Here is a 16,143-nt window from a genome sequence, read left to right as displayed (position 1 = left end):
AGTGGCTGGCGGCTGCTCTGATCATAGTGTGGGTCCTGGGTGGGAGCGCAGAGCATGCAGAGCCTGCATGGCAGGCCCATCGCCACATGCAGCCCCTCGGAGGCGCCCAGCCATGGTGGCCCTGAGTCTGAGGTCCCGGTGCAGGGAGCACCGCAGAGGCAGTGGCTGCAGAGGTGGGAGCCACAGGTTAGGAGGCCGCTGAGGCTTCGGTGGTGGCTGAGGAGGAGCAGAGGCTGTGCGCAACTCCACCACGTGCCCATGCTGCTTTTCAAACATGGCGCTGCTGGCTCGGACCCAAGGAGCCTCTAGCAGTCATCTGGCGGAGCTGTTGTGCCCACAGACTCCGGGCGCGCACCCGGAGTCTCAGCCTACAGCTTCTCCCAGCAGTTCACGTGAGTTGCCGACCTGCGCTCCCGCACTCCATGACCTCCCCCCCTAAACCCCGTCCCTCACTCTACCCTTCCTCCCCACCCTCGCGAACCCCGACCTTTGCCTCTTGCCTCCCCCTTCCTTTCTGCCTGCACCTCCTCCTGTGCCCCACAGTCTGTCCTGGCTGTGCCACAAATGCACCCCAGGGGTGGGGGGTGGAGGTGGGTGTCCACCCGGGGATCCCACCCTCATCCCTAGTGGCCAGTGTTCCAGGAAATGGGGAGCTGCAGGGATGGGGAGGTGGGGGTAAAACAGAGCCCCTGGCCTGGAGCAGTGGGAGCCACACAGCTGTGCATCTGCACCCTTCCTCTCCCTGGTGGGTACCTGGTGGCTTTAGTCAGAGGTGGGGAGCTGCACCTCCACTCCTGCCTTCTCGGTTCTTTTCCCTTTTGCTGGGCAGGGGGGTGTTGAATGCAGAAGATAGACCCCGTTGTTGTGTGAGCCCTGTCTTCTGTGCTCAGTCACCCTTTCACCTGAGGACATTCCCAGAAGAGCCCACTAGAGAGGTGAGGGCACTGGGGTCAGATAGAAGGTGGGTATTTGGGAGGGAAACACACCCCCTCTGACACACATACAACCGGCCTGCACCCCCAAACCCAGCATTCAACAGTTCTGATTGGGTGATGACATTTCCCAGTTCTGCCAGCTTCTTCTAGTGATCCCAGTCCATCCATGAAAGAATGGTTTTGGATGCTGGTGACAAAGTCTGACGTGTAGGGTTACATTTGGTTTGTGTTTTGATGAGTTGGGTTTTCCCTTGGTATAAGAAGGTGGCTGCATGAGGAGGCTACAATGCTTGATAAGAAATGTACTCCTTATCTTGCCCATGTAATTGTAACCCCTCTGTACAGTATTTTCACAATAAAAAAAGAAAGAAAGAAAACAGCTGACAAAAAAAAAAAAAGGTTGGGTATAGCCGGGCGCTGCCAGTGGCTCATAACTGTCATCCTAGCTACTCAGGAGGCTGAGATCTTAGGATCACGGTTCAAAGCCAGCTTGGGCAGGAAAGTCTGTGAGACATTATCTCCAATGAACCACCAGAAAATTGGATGTGGTGCTGTGGCTCCAGTAGTAGTGTGCACACCTTCATCTGAAGAGCTGAGACTCTGCTGGCAGGCTCAAAGTTCAAACCCCATAACCTACAACCAAATAAAAGGTAGCTGAATTTTCTGCATAACAGTGTGTACAGTAGAAATGCCATGATGTGTTGTGAACCATTCCAGACATGTGAGAGGCTCTGAGTTTTGTCTACAGTTGGTCTGATGATGGTAGTGCCATCATCTCTGGGGTGGAATATTCAGGGTGCTCAGGGACTGCTGAGGCTTTGGGCTACCACTGTCTGTGTATCTGTGTGTTCATGTGTCTTTTGTCTGTGTGTGTCTGTGTCTGTGTGTTTGGATGTAGAAGACCTGGGCCTTGAACTCAGGGTCTAGGTGAAGTTCCTATGCTTCTGTGCTCAAAGCTAGTGCTCTAACAATTGAGCTGCAGCTCCATTTCTGGCTATTTGGTGGTTCATTTGAGATAAGAGCCTCACAGACATTTCTGTGCTGGCTGGCTTTGACCTCAGCCTCCTGAGTAGCTAGGATGAAAGGAACAGTGACATATTTGTGTGTGTGTGTGTGTTTTCCTCATCTTTCTCTGTCCCCTTCCTGGGTGCCTGTCTGCCTCTTTCTGACCTCGGATGGTGCCCCTCCTCCACACCGACCTTGCCTCCTATCTGGGTCTACAATGAGTCCTAAATTGCCAGAGACTTGAGTTCAAGTTTTTCTTGGGGGCTCAAGTCCAGCTGTCCAAATCTTTGGCCGCCTGCAGGGAATTCGGGGTCAACCGGGCCAGCTGCAATAGTCTTCCTGTCTCTGGGTGGGGAACTCAGACATGGATGTTCTGCACTTTTCCTCAGCTAGACCTCTGGCTGCATGTCCCTCTCAGCAGGCTGGCTTTGGAGTGGGGGCAGGGGGTTGCCGGTGGCTCTGGCCAACTCCAGATTGATAGCGGACTGAAGGCCGCCCAAGCAAGGAGGATTCCGGGCTGCATTGGACGTGAGGCCAAGGTGGCTTGGAAGTGTCTGTTGGTGTCTAGGAAATGTCAACATACTTTATTGCAGGCAAGTCTATCTTCTAGTCCCTGCTGGGCCTTTCCAATCCTTCTAGAGAATTATGGATGCCCAGAATACAGAGGCACAGACTTTAGATTCCAGGGCCAGGGAATTCGAGGAGGAGAGACTGGTATGGCCAATACCTCAATGTTCTGGGGCATTAGCCTTGACCTGGGTATGCCCCCCTTGTGTACATTCACTTCTTAACCCAGAGCTGGCCAGAAACAGGCCACTTGTGGTGGTGCTGTAGAAGTGGCAGGAGTGGAATTGATATCTAGGATGACCAAAATCTCCATTGATGGCCTGAGGGAGGGGCGGGGGGAAGGTGTCTTTAAAAAAAAACCTCTTAGAGCTGGAACTCAGGGCCTAAGCACTGAGCTTCCTTTGCTCAAATCTAACACTCTACCACTTGAACCACAGCTCACATTTCATCTTTTTCAGTAGTTTAGTGGAGATAAGTGTATCATGAATTTCCTGCCTGGGCTGGCTTCAAGCTGCCATCTTAAGAGCTCAGCCTCTTGAGTAGCTAGGATTGCTGGTATGAGCCACTGGCACCTGCTAAGGATGTTTGTATGTGTGTGTGTGTGTGTGTGTGTGTGTGTGTGTGTGTGTGTGTGTGTGTGTGTGTGTGTGTGTTTGTGTGCGCGTGTGTTTACCAGGGCTTGAACTCAGATCCTTGGTGGTATCCTTTTTCTTGTTTGCTCAAGGCTCTTGCTCTACCACTTGCACTACAGTAGCTCTGCTTCCCAGCTTTTTGGTCATTCATTGGAGATAACAGTCTGCCAGGGCTTGAACTCAGAGTCTGGGAATGTTCCTGAGTTTCTTTTGGTCAAAGCTAGCACTCTTATCACTTAAGCCACAGTGCCACTTTTGGCTTTTTCTGTTTCTGTGATACTGAGGAATCAAACCCAAGGCTTCCTGCGTGCTAGGTAAGCACTCTACCACTAAGCCACATTCACAGCCCAAGGCTCACTTCTGACAGGAACTATGAGGGTGGTATTTATTGGCTTACCCCTTTTGGTGCAGAAATAGCTGGCTATTTCATATCTTTGCCAAGATTTGGGACCAGCCTGTGACTCGACAATGAGGAATGGTGAATGAGGGATAGCCACCAGCCTCCAGAGGAGTAGGCTCACATATCCTACAGAGGGATAGAGAATATGGAGCCAGAACTTTTTTTTTTTAATTTTATATTATTTTATTTGAGAACATACTGTACAAAGGGGTTACAATTACATGGGCAGGATAATGCATACATTTCTTACCAAGCATTGCAGCCTCCTCTTTTGTTTACCCTTCACCTCCCGTCCCAGCCTCCCCCCTCCCCCCACCCAATCATACCCCCCTCCCCCCCAACACCGACATTGTAAAGCTGGTTTTGACATGACATTTTGTACTTCTCATTGTTGCAACAGGTCCACCTGAATCCTTAAACGACTTGTTTGTCCCCATCTCCTCCACATGTTATACTGACATCAAATAAAGTGAAAGCGGGGGTTACACTGTGGGGGAGGGACATACAAAGCAACAAAGAAATAATCTTATAAATGCATTAGAAACACATGCATGAAAGAAACGAAAACATTAAAATACATATTTAAGGGTTCGTTTTCCTAACATCATATTATCAGACCTTTTCCGCTTGAACTCCTACAGCGTAGGAACTGTGGTCTCCCTGGAGGCAGTGGCTGGTTGCTAGGTGTCCTGATGGGACATCTCAGCCAGAACATAAGGCACTTGTTGCACAGCCCAGGCAATGCCGGCGGGGCTTCAGTTATTAAATGGCAGAGAAGGATGCTTTGTTCAAACTGCTGGCTCAGACTTAGGATTCTCTGAGGACTTGCCCAAGTTGGGGGGATGGACATGGGCAACCTGCTGAATGCCCATCATCCATACATCATCCATCCATACACAGAGACATGGAGGTATTTCCTCCTTTTTTGGGGGGGAGCTTGAGGCAGGTCCAGGGTTGTACTATGAACCTAAGCCTGTCCTTGAGCTCCTTTTGCTCAAGGATAGCACTCTGCCCTTGAGCCACAGCCCCACTCATGGTTTTTTTCCCCCTGTGATCTCTTAGAAAGAAGAGTGTTGTGGACTTTCCTGCCCCAGATGAATTCAAATTGGCATTCTCTACATCTCAGCCTCAGGAGGAGTTAGGGTTATAGGCAGGAGCCACTGACACCTGGCTTTCTTTTCTTCTTGTTGTTCTCTTTTTTAATCGTGACAATCTGAAATCTTCACGGTGTCATTCAAATGGTTTGCATTCAAAGTAATCTACCCAGGCATAGAATTCAAATGTTATAACTACCACCCACAAATGGAGGGAGATCTTGATGAACTAATTCCTGTTCATGTGAATGCTAATGGAATGTTTAAAAAGTAATAATTAAATTTGCAGTTAATTCATGATTCTATTTTATAGTGCCACACAAAAATTACTGGATTTATATTTTCATTCTAGCACCATGGTATAATTAAGGATATTGACTAATTTTTAATTAATGCTTTTATAAATATTCAACCATGATACTTCATTAAATGGAGTCATAATTTAGTAACTAATAATTGGTAAGAACATATATATAATTTAATAATATCCTCACATTCTCTCTTTGTATATGTGTGTATATATATATACATATATATGCAGGTATATATGTATGTATATATAATATACATATATATGTATATAATATGAATCTACACATCTATCTATTGGGCACTACTGTGGCTTGATTACAGGTCCTCAGAATTTCCTGGATGCTCAATTTGCCAGAGGCTGGTGTGCTAATACTGACTCCATTTATGGATTGGGCATTGTAGGTAAGTTGAAATCCCAGCATGGCTAAAAATTTATTTGTGGAGTAAGAAGCCAATTTGATACATTTTTTTCCTTCTCTGTGAAAATCCTGGGTCAATACAATGTATAATCCATATGCAAATATATCCTAGGTGATAGATATAATAAAGGAAATGTTATATGTGCAATAATAATAAATAAATAAGGGTAATAAATGTCATATGCAGTAGAACCCATATATGTAAATAGATCTCATATATATGAAGATTATGTTTTCCAGTGCTGGGGCTTCAATTCAGGCCCTGGGAACTGGTCTGAATTTCTTTTTTCTTTTTTTCTTTCTTTCTTTCTTTCTTTTTTTTTTTTTTTTTTGCCAGTCATGGTGCCTGAAATCTGGGCCTGGGCACTGTCCCTCAGCTCTTCAGCTCAAGGTGAATGCTCTACCACTTGAACCACTTCTAGCTTTTTCTGCTTATGTGGTGCTGAGGAATTGAACCAAGGGCCTCATGCATGCAAGGCAAGCACTCTACCACTGAGCCACCTTCCCAGCCCCATGAATTTCTTGTCTTCAAGGACGGTGAGATTTCCCCTTCACACACAGTGTCTCAGAGTTACCCAGACCCTGAGTTCAAATCCCAGGCCTGATAGAAAAATGGTGCAATTTCCTAGCCAGGGTCTCATTGTTATTATTACTTTTTTTTGGCCTAGCACAGGGCTTGAACTCAGGTCTTCGCATCTCTGCCACAGCTGATCATTGGATCCTACCACCCTACTTCAAATTTCGGAGCTGGCAAAAAAATATAAATAAATAAAAAGGAGAAGGATAAAACTGAGAAGTTCAAGAAGGTGGTTTTACTTTTTTTTCCTTTGTATTGTGACAATCCTGGGTCTAAATGACAAGCCCCAGAATGTGTACATGACATTGCATTGCTAATGTTTCGTGGGCTATTAGGGAAGCCTTAGCTGAAACCAGCAACTTAGGCCTGGAGGAATCTTAGAACTGCCACTAATGAATGGTGGGAGGTTCTAAGAAACGCATTCTGATATACATTCGTACAAATGGAATGTTATAAAAGTAACATTTAAATTAGTAGTTAGTGTATGATTATATTCTAAAATTGTACACAACAATTATTCTACATTGACTAATTTTCAATTAATGTTTTATTATGTATTCAATCATGATACTTAAAAAAGGAAGGAATAATTTAATTGCCAAGAATTGGTAGTAATATCATATATGCAGTTTCACAATATACAGATATCTCTTGTTTTATACATATATATCTATCTATCTATTTATCTACCTATCATCTATCTATCTATCTATCTATCTATCTATCTATCTATCTATCTATCTATCTATCTATCTATCTATCTATCTATCTATCCATCTATCTATCTATCTATCTATCTCTATCTACCAATCTACACATTTATCTGTTTATACACTTGTCACTCCTGGGTCTCAGTGTTAGAGTGCTCACCGAGTATGTGCAAAGTCCTGGGTTCCATTCCTCACTACCACTTGCACAGAAAAATCCAGGAGTCATGCTGTTACTCAAGCAGTAGAGTACTAGCTTTGAGCATAAATGTTTAGGGACTGTGTCTGGACACTTACTCAAGCTGCGGAACTAGCACCAAAACAAAACGATAGAATGTTCTGACTACGAAGATATAAGGATAGGACTGCAAATACATCATCGTAGAGCAAGCTAGGAGTCTGGTGCTGAGAGCTGCCATCTAACCTGACTTAGCCAGAGGTAAATTGCTTGCAAACCAGCTACACAGAACCAGATGCTTGTGGCTCGAACAACCCAGTCATCCAAGATACTGGGGGGCCGAGATCAGACACTGGTAGTTTTAAAATCCAGCCCTGACAGGAAGTCTGCAAAACTCTGAGCTGTGGCTCAAAGTGGTAGAGCTCTAGCCTTGAGCAAATGATCTTAGGACAGTACCCCCAAACTTTCAGTGGAATCTCCATGGCTGAGTCCCCGCCCCCTCCAAAAAAATCCACCCCTCTAAATCATTAGATGTGATCTTTGTGTAGTTTTTTGACACTGATGAAAGCACCCTAATTCTAATGACAGAGTGTGGGATACAGCTATGTCATGAGTCTTATATGAGGAATGGTGTACATTCTTGCATTCTTGCATTTGGTCCTTGTAAGAGCTCCACAGATTATTGTGCATATGAGAACCTTGAGGCTCAGATATGTCCCCATGTCAGGGCCAAAATGATGTATGTACTGAACTCTAGTGAGTTTTCTCCTGCAGACAATTTTTTTGGTTTAATTTTCTTGGTCATGAACCTTGAACTCAGGGCCTATCCACTGACTCTTCACTGTTGGGCTCATGGTTAGCACCCTACCAAGGGCACCCAAGGACACCTGTACAAAAGTGTTACAGTCTAGGCATCTGTGGCTGATATCTGTCATCCTGCCTACTTTGACACATTTTTTTTCCTTCTCTGTAAAAATCCTGGGTCTCAGTATGAAGTATAATCCATATGCAAATATATCCATGTGATAAGATGCAATAAATGAAATAAATGTTATATATGTAATAATACAAAATAAAATAAATAATGAATAAATAAGGGTAATAAATGTCATATGCAGTAAGCCCATGTATGTAAAAAGATCACATATATGAATATTAATTTTTTCAGTGTTGGTGCTTAAGTTCAGGCCTGGAAACTGGTCTGAAATTCTTGTCTTCAACAACAGTGAGCTTCCACTCTTCTGCAGCGTCACAGAGTTACCCAGACCCTGAGTTCAAATCCCAGGCCTGCCAGAAAAATGGAGCAAATTCCAAGTCACAGCCTTAATTTATTTTGTCCAGGCCCCGGGCTTGAACTCAGCTTGTGGCAATTCTGCCTCAGCTTTGATCACCCTAGATTGGGGTGCAGCCAATGGACCCACAGCACATCCTGAGATCCTAGGACCCGAGTTCAAATCTCGGGACTGATAAAAAAAAGGAGAAGGTCAGGGAAGGTGGCTCAGTAGTAGAGTGCTTGCCTTGAATGCATAAGGCCCTGGGCTTGATTCCTCAACACCACATAAGCAGAAAAAGCTGTAAGTGGTGCTATTGCTCGTGGTAGAACATTATTCTTGAGTGAATAATTGAGGAACAGTGTCCAGACCCACATTTCTAGCCCCACAACCAACAAAAAATAAAAAAAAAAAAGAAAGGGGGGGGGGGGGAAAGAAGAATAAGGCTAAAACTGGGAAGTTCCAGAAGGCGGTTTTACTTTGTTTTTTCCTTTGCATTGTGACCATCCTGGGTCTAAATGAAAGGGCCCGGAAAGAGTATGTGAGCTTACACTGCTGAAGTTTGGTGGGCTATCAGGCAAGCCATAGCCAAAACCAGCAACGTATGCCCAGGGTTCAAATTCCGGGACCGCCAACTACAAATGGCGGGAGAGCCTAAGAATCGCATTCTGACATACTTCCATATTAATGGAATGTTGTAAAAGTAACAATTACATTAGTAGCTAGTATATGATTATATTTTAAAATTGTAAACAATAATCATAGTACATTGACTATTTTTCAATTAATACTTTATTATATTTTCAACAATGAGAAATAAAGGAAAGAATAATTTAATTATGGATAATTGGTAGTAATATAGTATATGTAATTTAATAATATACATATCTTTCTTATTTTATACATATAGGTATATATATAAGCTATGTATATATCTATTTCTACACTTGTCACTCCTGGGGCTCAGTGATAGAGTGCTTGCCTAGTATGTATGATGCCCTGGGTTCGTTTCCACACTATCTCATGCACAGAAAAAGCCAGAAGTGGTGCTATTACTCAAGCACCAAATAAAAGTTAGAATGTTCTAACTGCAACTATACAAGAACAGGACTTTAAATACTTCATGACAGAGCAAGCTGGGAATCTGAATATGACGGCTGCCATCTATCCAGACAGCCAGAGGTTAACAGCTGCAAACCAACTCCATCCAACCAGATGCTGCTGGCTCATCTCTAGCTGCTCAGGGGATGAGATCTGACACTGGTGGGTTGAAAACTCAGCCCTGGCAGGAAGTCTGTGAGACTCTGAGCTGTGGCTGAAAGTGGTAGAGCTCTAGCCTTGAGGAAAAGATCTTAGGACAGTACCCACAACCTATGAGTGCAATCCCTGGGTCTGATGATCCTTCCTCCCCTTCCCGCCCCCCACCCCCCGACTAACGACCCATCTAAACTATTAGATGTGAACTTGTGTGGTTCGTGACATGTTTCTGAAGGAATGGTGATACTGATGAAAGCATCCTAATTCTAATGACAGCTTGTGGGATACAGCTATATGAAGAGTCCTTCCTGGGGTGCTAGGTCCTTCACGGAGTGCTGTGTGCTGAGTCGTTCACTGGGTGCTATGTGCTGACTCCTTCACGGGGTGTATTCTTTCATCTGATCCTTGTTAGAGCTCCACAAGTAAGATGATTGTGCAGGTGAGAAAATTGAGGCACAGATATTTCCTAAGGCAGTTCCAAATTTATGAATGTATTGAACTCTATTGACTTGTCTTCTGCAGACAATTGTTTTGGTTTAGTTTTCTCCATCATGAACCTTGAACTCAGAGCCTAGACTCTGATTTTCCTCTTATGCTCATGGGTAGTACTCTACCACGTGGAGCCAAGGACCCCCTTGTAGCAAAGTGTCATGTGTTAGGTGTCTTTACTTGAGTTCTATCATTCTGCCTTCTCAAGAAGCTGAGGATCTGGGTTCAAAATTATCCCCCACAAAAGGTCCCATGACACTATCATCTCCTATTCACCACTTAAAAACTTGAAGTGGAAGCTGGGTGCTGGTGACTCATGCCTGTCATGCTAGCTACTTACTCAGCAGGCTGAGAGCTCAGGATCATGGTCCAAAGCCAGCCTGAGCAGGAGATTCCTTGAGATGTTATCTCCAATGAACCACCAGAAAACCTGAATGGGCTCTGTAGCTCAAGTGGTAGAGCTCTCCACTTGAGCTGAAGAGCTGAGTGACAGCACCCAGGCCCAGACTTCAACTCCTCCAACTTACAAGAAAAGAAAGAAAGAAACCTGAAGTGCAGTGCTGGGAATGGTTCTTAGGGGTAGAGTGCTTTGCATGTGTGAAACCCTGGCTTTGAATTCTCAGTGGCACCTCACTAGAAAAAAAGTCTAAAGTGGTTCTGTGGCTCAAGTGGTAGAGTGCTATCCTTGTACGGGAGAAACTCAAGTACAGTGCTGAGGTCCTGAGTTCAAACTCCAGGACTGGTATATGCACACAAATTACCTCCCCCTCCCCCAGATACCAGAAGTGAAACTGTGACATCAAAGGGTAAAGCACTGGGAAATAGGCCCTGAGAGGAGACTTGAGCTGGTACAGCTTCTTTCCAGGCTTTGCCTTTGTTTTGGGGATTTTAGAAAAAAAACTTTTTTTTTTTTTTTTTTTTTTTTTTTTGTCAGTCGTGGGGCCTGAACTCTGGGCCTAGGCGCTATCCCTCAGCTCTTCAGTTCAAGGCTAGTGCTCTACCACTCGAGCCACAGCAACACTTCTGGCTTTTTTCTTTTTCTTTATGTGGTGCTGAGGAATCAAACCCAGGGCCTCATGGGTGCAAGGCAAGCACTCTACAACTGAGCCACCTCACCAGCCCAGAAAAAAAAACTTTAAACAAGGTAAACTAGACCTTGGCTCCAACCAGCCCTGTTCCTGGAATGGAAAGAATGCCTCTAGGTCCCCCTCTCCTTAACAACCTAACTCACCTTGATTGTTGAGTGAAAGACTGACCCATAAAACAGATGGTTGTAATCTGACTCCAACTACTGGACACCACCTGCTTATGGTGGTAAACCCTGCCTTTCACACATGCTTACAGTAAACTCTGCCTATTAGCCACCTGTGTGTGGTCTGGTATGACCATGCAATCCTTTTGTTTGGTATGATCCCATTGGTCACCTGTGCATGACCAGGCTCGACCTCATGGATTTTGCCTTTAAAAACCAAAGAATGGGGGCTGCTCAGGGTGGCAGTATCAGATCCTGAGCCTGTGCTGTGGCCATGGCCAGTCAGTGTAGAAAACTTCTCAATACAGTTGCTTCTTTATTAACAACTTAGTTGCGGTGGGATCTGTCACTCCAGATGACTAGGTGGGTTTGCCTGCCTGAGTAGGGGACTTCCTATTACACATTGAGCTTCTGTTCTGAGCTCATGGTCAGTACTCAGGCCCTGTGTTCAACCTGTAAACCTATCCACCTAAGGACCAACTAGGAGAGGTCAAAGGTTTCCAAACCTGATGAGCTCCACCAGCCCTACATAACGGAACATTGTGATTTGGCAAATGTGCTTAGATGTGATTTTGCAAATGTGCTTAGATGTAGCAAGCTTCCAAAAACCGAGGTAGGCACCGTTGCCAATAATGAATCACTACATTAGGTTCAGCTCCCTAGTTGTCTGCCAGAAGGAATCTTGAATTAATTGTAGCAGTTTGTTTCAACACTGGAACACAGTCTAACAAAGACAGGATAAGTGCAGGGAACATGGCCTGCCACGGGAGGTGGCACAAATGAAGGCTTCCTGTCAAAACAGAGAACTGGGGAGAGAGATATCTTGGGGTCCAAATGGCTTTTTCTCCTGGTCTTCAGAGCCTGCCCACACTCACCATCACTAGTTGGCCTGGATAGAGTTGTTACAGAGCTGTACAGGAGTTAGACCTTTTGTCTGCCTGTTCCAACAATGAGGCAGACTTCCTCCAGCAACCTGGGTGTGGAGAAACCCTCAGGCTACACTGTGAACAGGGAGGGGTGTCCTGGAACATGCACTGTCTTGAAAGCATCCTCTGGGCTATGAAATCATTCTATGCAAAGCAAATTTCCTAGCTGGGTGCCTTTCTTCACAGCGACTCTGGATGTTCACCAATAGAAATACATTCACACATACACAGACACAAGGAGTTACTGGCTGTATTTTTTTGGGGGGGGTCAGGTCCTGTGGTTTGAACTGTGAGCTTAGACATTGTCCCTGAGCTCCTTTTGCACAAGGAAGCACTTTATTGTGCCTTAAACCATGATACATCATTAAATGAAGGCATAATTTAATGTCAAATAATTATTAGTAATATATTACATGTAATTTAATGATATATAGACATCTCACATTCTATATAAATATATTTATATATTTAAATATCCACTGGAATATACATATACATCTCTTTCTCTCTCCCTCTCTATGCCTATATATGTATTTGCAGCAATTATGCATCTATCTATTTATATATTGGCCACTCCTGGAGGTTAAACTTAGGTCCTGGGAACTCCCTGGCAGTGAATTTGTTTGAGGCTGCTGTGCTTACATTGATCCCTTGATGAATTGGCATTCCAGGCCCTGAGTTCAAATCCCAGCAGTGCCAAAGACAAAAGGTGGGGTAAGAAACCAATGTTCACCTGTTCTGCTGTCTGTGAAAATATGGTTTCCTAAGTACAATATGTAATACCTATGCAAATACATATATATGATGTATATTATAAATGTATATAAATATAATATTGCCATTCCTGGGTCTAGAATTCATGCCCAAGGAAATGCTCTTGACTTTCTTTTATTCAAGGAGGGTGAGCTTCCACTTCACCCACAGCAAAATAGAGTTACCCAGGCCCTGATTTCAAATCCCAGGTATGGCAGATAAAATGTCCCAAATTCCAAGCTAGGACCTTAACTTTTTTGGGGGGGGGAGCAGGCACGGGGCTTGAACTCAGGTCTTCACAACTCTGCCTCAGCCTAGATTACCCTAGGCTGGGGTGCAGCTTTTACACCCACAGATGATCCAAGGATCGTAGGACCCAATTTCAACTCCCAGCACTGGCCAACAAACAATCAAACAAACCAAAATGGAAGAGGAAAAACCAGAAAGTTTTACACAACAGTTTTACCTTTGTTTCTTTTGCACAGTGACCATCCTGGGTCTCACTGACTTGGCTTGAAAATTGTGCGTGACTTTGCATGGCTGAGGCTGGTGGGCTGTCAGTGAAGCCTGAGGTTAATGCAGACAACTGGGCCCTGAGTTGGATCCTGGGACTCCCACATGCACATGGTTGAAGATCCTAGGAAACTGGTTCCTATTTTTAGGAACACTAATAGAATGTTTCAAATGTGCTAATTGAATTACTAATTAACTAGTCTTTCTAATATAAGATTGTATACATTAAATATAGGTCATTGATTAATTTAATTAATACTTTATTAAGTCTTCTACCGTGATTAATTAATGGAGGAATAATTTTAGACCAAATAATTAGTAGCAATAGAATATATAAAAGTAAGATATAGACATCACTCTTTATATAGAGTTATACACTAGAATCTACATAAATGTCTATCTGTCTCTCTTTGTATATGTATAGATGCATATACATATGTAAATACACACACACTGCATTTTACACATCTATGTGTTTATATATTGGCCACTGCTAAGGCCAAATTTGACCGAAAATTCCATTTGCATAAGACAGGTGTGCTAACATGACCCGCACCCCATTCATGAAGTGGGCTTTCTAGGCCCTGAGTTCAAATCACAGAACTGCCAAAACTTAAGTAATCCTGGTGGAAGAAGCCAAATGTCGCACTTGTCTTCCTTATTGGTGAAAGTCCTGAGTCTCAGGAATGAGGTATAGTACATTGGCAAATCTATATCTTATGTAATAAGACGTAAAAAAAGTTGTGTGTGTAATCATACTCACTAAAATACATAAGAAATAAATAAAACACAAAATAAAATGAATAACCACACTAACTGCAATATGCAGTAAACATATGTATGTAAATATGAATCCTGTATTTAAAATGCCTACGAATATTATTATTGCATGCGCTAGGACTTGAATTCAGGCCCTGGGACAGGCCTGACTTTCTTGTCTACCAGCACAGTGAGCTTCCCCTTCTCCCACAGTGTTGTAGATGTACCTAGGCCCTGAGTTCAAATCCCAGGACTGGCAGAAAAGATGGCATGAATTCCAAGCCAAGCAGCCTCATAATTTTTAAAATATTTTAATGTGTTCATTTATTTATTTATTTATTTTTATTTTGTCAAGCACAGAGCTTGAACTCAGGGCATGGCAACTCTGCCTCAGCATCGATCACTCCAGCCTAGGGTGCAGCCACTGGACCCACAGCCAAACCTGAGTTCCCGGGGCACAAATGCTCACAGGAATAATAAATACATAAAACAACACAGAAACAAAGAAGAAAAACCTGAAACTGGCAGATGGCTGCCAGTTTTACATTTGTTTTCGTTGCAAGGTGACCTTCCTGTGTCTGAATGACATGGCTGAAAAGTGTTGGAAACCTGGCATTGCTGAAGGCTGGAGGGCTACCAGGGAAGCCATAGGCCAACATGGCAACATAGGCCCTGGGTTCAAAGCTTGGTCCTGACCCCTACAAATGGTAGGAGATCCTAATAGTCTCATTCCTATTCATAGGAATACCGATGTAAGGTTATGAATGTCAAGGTTGAATAAGTTGTTCCTGAATGATGCCGATGGATTTTCATGAATATTTTTGACACATTAAAAGAATACTATTAATTTCATGGACTCAATAGTTTTAATTAACAATTTAATTAACAATTCATTAAGGATGAAAACAATAATATAAATTACATAGAGGCATTAAAAATACCCAAATATTGGTAGGAATGTAGCCTATTTAACTGAATAATGTATAGACATCTCTGGCACTCTATAAAGATCTATATTTATTTGTGTACTACCATCTGCATATCAATCTGTTCTTATTATGTCAACCCCTGTGGCTCCATCTCAGGTGCGGGAAACTGCTTGTCAGCTCCATATGCCCCAGGCTGGCGTACTGACACTCACTCATTCATGAATTGGGCCTTGTAGGTTGTGAGTTCAGATGCCAGCACTCACAACAATTGATTCATAGAGTAAGAAACCCTTGGTGACACAGGTTTTCCTTTGCTGTGAAAGTCCTGGCTGTCAGGTGTGAAGTTTCATACATAGACAAATCTATCCTATGTAATAAACGTAATAAATAGTCCATGTGTAAGAACAGTCAATAAAATAAATGGTAAATAAATGAATAAAACAAAAAAAATGAATAGATACACTAAGCACAATATGGAGTCAATATATGGGGCTGAATCTCAGGGCCTGGGAATAACCTGGCAGCTGAATTGGCTAGAGGCTGCTGTGCTGGCAGCCACCCATAAATGAATTGAGCCTTCTCGGCCCTGAATTTAGATCCCAGCACTGCCAAAAATGTAATCATAGAGTGGGAAGCCGAGCGTGACACATGATTTTCTTTTCTTTGAAAGTGCTCAGTGTCAGGTAGGATGTATAATTTGGATGCAAATCAATATGTTGAGTAAGTAGAATGTCACAAAGGTAAAAGAAGTCATAGATGGAAGAATTGTCACTACAATAAATGATAAACAGATTGAATTAGTAATGAATCATTCTAGGATAAAATTAGATGCAGTAATTATAGGATGTGGATTAAGTTTAATTAATATTTTATTAAGTATTAACAGAATAAAAGTTTCATGGAGACATAAATACCTAATAATTGGTAGTAGCACATGATTCATAATTTAATAATATATAGACACCTGTCTCATTCTATAAAATATTTAATTATATGTATGGATGTATGTACATATATGATAAACAATAACAAGATATTGAGTATTAATTAATGCTTTATTAATTGTTAGCTGGGACACATCATTAAATGGAGTTATAATTTAATACCTAATAATTGATAACAATATTATCTATAATGTAATAATATAGACATCTCTCTTTTGTCTAAA

This window comes from Dipodomys merriami, unplaced genomic scaffold (assembly GCF_024711535.1).
Source record: "Dipodomys merriami isolate MVZ:Mamm:240054 unplaced genomic scaffold, mDipMer1.0.p SCAF_294, whole genome shotgun sequence".
Classification (NCBI taxonomy): Eukaryota; Metazoa; Chordata; class Mammalia; order Rodentia; family Heteromyidae; genus Dipodomys; species Dipodomys merriami.
This window is presented reverse-complemented; position numbering follows the sequence as displayed.